Genomic DNA, 6,000 nt, shown 5'->3' with positions numbered 1-6,000 from the left:
CCTGATAATATTAATATTTATTTGTGTGGCTTGAGTTGATAACAGACCAGTACTATATTTATAGAATTTGTGAATACCATGTTTATAGTTATTAACAGAAATACCATGATATTTGCATATTTATAGAATGACAAATTTTTCAGTGTACAGTATACTCAAAAATATGCATTTTCAATAATTTCAAAATAACATGTTTATCAATACCATAATGCCCCAATATACAAATATTCAAACAGCAGTTCAGTTATACAAAAACTAAATTTTCAGTCAGTTTATTTAGAATTTCAGATAAATTCTATGAGGTTATGGTTATGTTAGAAACCACAGTTGTCTGGTCCAGGTGGAGGAGAAGAGATGCAGTGCTCCCTGGAAGACCTAGGTTGGGGCGTTACAAATGGTATCAGAGCCAACACCCAGCCGAAAGTGTGATGAGATCCACATCGCTTGGGTTTGGAAATGTGGGTTCACAACGAGGACGTTGCATTCTATAAGTGGGGTAGAATGTGATACCCCATGGATGAAAAAACTTAAAAAGATTAGATGTTACTACTCATATCAACAAGGTGCACCTTTCTTTTCGGGAGCTTTCCCACAAGAACTCCATAATTAAGCGTGCTTGGCTTGGAGCAATCTTGGGATGAGTGACCACCTGGGAAGTTTTCTCAAGAAGTGTGTGAGTGAGGACAAAACACACTGAAAAGGACACGTGTTAGTCTTTAGGGTCAGTCATTAGTGTGATAAAGCCCGCCCCCCTGTTGTCTGGTCCAGGTGGAGGAGGAGAGATGTAGTGCTCCCTAGCAGACCCAAGTTGGGGCGTTACATTACAGATATCAGTTACCTATATAGTATCAGACCTTGATGGATCAGATAGCAGAGTACGGTACCGTAGCTACAGATATTCAGTTCAAAGTGCAACCACTTTACTCAGACAGTAAGTGGTATGAGGTCGATCGTGCCCACGTCAGGACAGGCTCTCCATCAGATATGGATTGAGGGGGGCTAATCAGACTGTCGGAGTTCAGTTGACTTACCCTGGTTGGCCAGCCAGGATAGGTCCCGCCTTCGGGCCACACAACCCTATCATGAGGGGTTAAATCATGACATATAGCCATCCAAGGAAATATTCTTAGATATTATAAGTATAAGTAGATTTTCAGAAATAGTAGTAGTATTATAAAAAGTAAATTTATATAGTTTTAATATATGTTATTTATACCAGCATTTACAATTTCAGTTATCCATGATATTATTTTTAAATCAGATTATTAATACAGAAATATAACTCAGTAGTTACACACTAGTAATAGCATGTTTCGTCTTACTGAGCGTTGGCTCATTCGAGTGTTGAATTGTTTTTCAAGTGAACCAGCAAGGCGAGCGGAGTGGGCTCGCATGTAGAGGGGCTATTGTACTGCCCTTTTTAAGAGTGAGTATTTTTGGGTGGCATGTTTTTGTAAACCCTTGGTATTAGTAAGGGTAGTTTCGAGAGAACAGTGAGGATTGTATATCGTGGGTTGATTTGACACTCTGGTATTGTATTATGTGTGAATTTATTTTATATGATTGGCCTTCCGCTATTTAGGTTAATGATTGAATTTAAAACTAGGAAAAAATATTTTATTTTAGCAATTCATTTCAATTTGCTATCAGAACCTAGGTTGCTAGGTTTTGTAGACTTTAGAGTATAGCGGAAGCAATACCAGAGTGTAGGGCAAAATTTGAGGTTTTTTCTGTGGTCTGGTACAGGATTTTTCATGGTGATTTCTGTGTTTTTTCTGGGGTGATGATTTTAGAAAAATCATAGTAAACTATCGTCGGGTCGTGTGTCTAGGTGGCAGAACTGGATTTTGAGTTAAGATTGGGGAGGGTAGTTAATTATAAATATAGGATTTTAGTAGAATAAAATGGATTAGGTCTGTGCGGGAGATAAGGTTCTTAAGTATGTTCTTGTTTTTCAAGATGGATCTAGGAAGTAGCTGTATGAACGCTGGGAGGGATGGAGTAGGTCCTTCCAGTATGAGAGGTGTTGATACTAATGTCGTTTTGCGCAGCGTCACCCAGCAGGTGATGGATGAGATGGCCAGGAGCTCTGGGGAGTGTATCTATTCGATCGAGCTGTTTACGCGGATGAAGCCCCCATCCTTTGCTGGAGGAGATGACCCGATTGTAGCTGAAAATTAGGTCTAGGACATTGAAGAGATGTTGGCGGTGCTTCCTTGTTTGGATGAGCAGAAGGTAGTATTTGCAGCGTTTAAACTGACAGGGGAGGCAAAGTGCTGGTGGAGATCAGCCCGACTGATAGAGGAACAAAGGCTGGTTCCAGTGCCAGTGACTTGGGATCGATTCAAGGAGCTGTTCTTCGAGCGATATTTTCCTTCTGTCATTCGAAGCGCAAAGGCAGCAGAGTTTTTGCATCTGGTACAGGGGCAGATAACCGTATCCCAGTACGCAGCTCGATTTATCGAGTTGTCACATTTTGCTCCACATCTAGCACCTAATGAAGAGAAAAGTCCAGGAAGTTTGAAGAGGGGTTGAGGCAAAACTTGTTTGAGTAGGTGATTGACTTTAGAGTTAAGACATTTACAGAGGTTTTAGACAGAGCTGCAATCATTGAGAGTGGTATTCATAGGGGTTTAGCAACTCAGGGTCAGAGGAAAAGGTCGACGCCTCAGGGTTACCAGGTTGGCTCCAGTAGGGGTCCATGGAGAGGAGGCCATAAAAGAGGAGATCAGAGGCAGATGACAGGACCTCGGGAGTACCAGGGTATACATACCTTCCCAGTGTGCCAGACATGCGAGAGAAGTCATTCGGGGGAGTGCCTGGCAGGGAGAGGTGTATGTTACCATTGTGGGAGACCCGACCATATGACACGTGCATATCCAGGGCCGTAGGACCAGGTTCCAACTCCCAGGCCCTATCGGGGAGGATATCAGGCGCCTCGTAGAGACCAACAGAGGAATGTAGCCCCAGCGCGAGTTTACACTCTAACACCAGGTGATGCTGAAACGGCTGCAGATGTGGTGACAAGTACATTTACTATTTTATCATATCCAGTTATTGTTCTATTTGACTAAGGTACCACTCATTCCTTTGTCTCTGCATCTTACATTAAATTATCTGGAAGTGAGAACCAATTGTTAGATATAGCAGTGTCTGTAGCTACACCATCAGGGTCAATGATAAGATGTCAAAGGGTACTTAGAAGCCATCTAATAGAAATTTAGGGGAGAGTGCTGCCAACAGATCTGATTGTATTTAACATGTGTGGGTTTGATGTAATACTGGGTATGGACTGGTTGGCTGCTAAACATGCTAGCATTGATTGTTGTAAGAAAGAAGTAATTTTCAGACCCCCTAGTGAGCAGGATTTCAGATTCGTTGGTTCACGGGTACGTACTCCATTGCAGCTGGTGTCAGCTATACAGGCAAGCTGATTACTCCGAAACGGAAGTCAGGGATTCATGGCTTTTATAAAGGAAGCATTAGAAAATGAATCAAAGCTCGATAGTACCCCAGTCATGTGGGAATTTCCAGATGTTTTTCCTAAGGAACTACCAGGATTGCCTCCCAAACGCGAGGTGGATTTTCCTATAGATTTGCTTCTAGGGATAGCGCCGGTCTCTAAGGTTCCCTACCGTATGACTCCAACTAAATTGGGAGAATTAAAGGAGCAGTTGCAGGACTTGCTGAACAAGGGGTTTATACGACCTAGTGTATCGCCATAGGGAGCTCCAGTGCTGTTTGTAAAGAAGAAAGATGGGTCTTTGAGAATGTGTATTGATTACAGAGAAATCAACAAGGTTACTATCAAGAATAAATATCCTCTACCTCGTATAGACGATTTGTTTGATCAGCTCTAGGATACACAGGTATATTCCAAGATTGACCTCGGATCAGGGTATCATCAGGTAAGAGTAAAGGCAGAGGACGTTGCAAAGACAGCCTTCGGGACCAGATATGGGCACTACGAATTCCTCGTTATGTCGTTTGGTCTGACGAATGCCCTAGTTGTGTTCATGGATTTAATGAATAGAGTTTTTCACCAGTATCTAGATCAGTTTGTGATGGTTTTTATTGATGATATACTGGTGTACTCGAAGAAATTTGAGGATCATGAGGTGCATTTGAGACAGGTACTGCAGACACTCAAAGAGGAAAATTTTTATGCTAAGTTTAGTAAGTGCGAGTTCTAGCTCGAGCAAGTTGCATTTTTAGGTCATGTGATCTCAGGAGACGATATATCAGTGGATCCCAGTAAGATTGATGTAGTGGCGAGTTGGGCCAGGTCGAAGAACGTGCAGGAAGTCAGAAATTTTTTGGGAATCGCAGGTTATTACTATCGATTTGTGGAAGGATTCTCAGCCCTATCAGGACCTTTCACACGTTTAATCAGGAAAAATGCTAGATTTGTGTGGGATGAAGAATGCAAGCAAAGATTTACATACAAGATATTGTTCGACCCTATGGAGTGCCGGTATCCATAGTCTTGGACTGTGATCCACGTTTTACATCGCGGTTCTAGAGGAGCTTGCAGGAGGCCTTGGGGACTCAGTTAGCATTCAGCACCGCTTTTCATCCTTAGACAGATAGTCAGACAGAGAGAACAATTCAAATACTTGAGTATATGCTGCGAGTGTGTGTACTGGATTTTGGGGGTAGCTGGACTCAATTTTTACTACTAGTTGAATTTTCTTATAATAACAGTTATCGGGCTAGCATCGGCATGGCACCATACGAGGCGTTATATGGTAGAAGATGCCGATCTTCTCTTTTTTGGGATGAAGTCGGTGAGAGGTGAGTTTTGGGTCTAGAGATGGTTCAGCAGGCGTGCGATAAAGTTCGACTCATTCGAGATAGAATTAGTGCAACACAAAGTCGGCAGAAAAGCTACGCGGATACTCACTACCGGGAACTGGAATTTGAAGTGGGTGATTATGTATTTTGGAAGATAGCACCACTAAAGGGTATCATGAGATTTGGGAAGAAGGGTAAGTTGAGCCCTAGGTTTATTGGCCCCTTTGAGATACTTGAGAAAATCGGGTCAGTGGCCTATCAGCTAGCTCTACCACCATCTTTATTCAGGATTCACGATGTGTTTCATGTCTCTATGTTAAGGAAGTACGTCCCACATCCTTCACATATCATTAGCTATGCAGAATTGGAACTCAGTGGTGATCTAGCATACGAAGAAGCTCTGGTGCAGATCCTAGATAGAAAAGAACAGGTATTGTGCAACAAAAGAATACCGTTAGTGAAAGTCTTCTGGATGAATCACGTGATAGAGGAAGCTTCATGGGAACTTGAAGATGAAATCAAACAGAAATATCCCCACTTATTCGATGCATTATAGTAGTAATGTATATGTTTAAGGTAGTAATTTTATTTTGTTTATCATAATGTAATTGTAATGTTGTGTATAGGATAGGTAGTATTTTGGTTTTGGGGGAATTTTCTTTCATAATTGTAATCTCCCAGAACTACCCATGTAACCACGGTATTCCTCCACCATAAGTGAGGGCAGGTAATAAAATAAGTAGACAGTTTTGCCTTTAAAGGATAATGAGTTATATGAATAGTAAATTTGGAGAATGAAATTTTATAAGGAGGGGAGAATGTAACAATCCAAAGAATAATGGTATTTAAATAATAAAGTAGGAGGGAAAGGAAACAGTAACAGAAGGAGGTAGCCAAAGCGTTCGTCGACGACATTGCACTTTCAATATAATAACCTAAGGAATTTTCTCATGGCCTCGTCGATGAACACAGGGGATTCGTCGACGAGGGTACAAGAGGATATCGTCGACGAGGGCATGTTTCGTCGACAAGAAAATATCAAGAGGATGTTTTGGGCAATTTTGAATTTCGTCGACGAAAGGGAGAGCTTGTCGACGAATTCCTTCTTAAACTCGTCAACGAGATGACGTGGCTCATCGACGAATGTTGCAGTATAAATAGTGTAAACCTCGGATTTTTACGCAAAATTTTCAACAGAAACTTTTT

Source organism: Malania oleifera, chromosome 5 (genome assembly GCF_029873635.1).
Source record: "Malania oleifera isolate guangnan ecotype guangnan chromosome 5, ASM2987363v1, whole genome shotgun sequence".
In the NCBI taxonomy this organism is placed as follows: Eukaryota; Viridiplantae; Streptophyta; class Magnoliopsida; order Santalales; family Ximeniaceae; genus Malania; species Malania oleifera.
The sequence above is the reverse complement of the archived record's forward strand: the minus strand, read 5'-3'. Positions refer to the sequence as shown.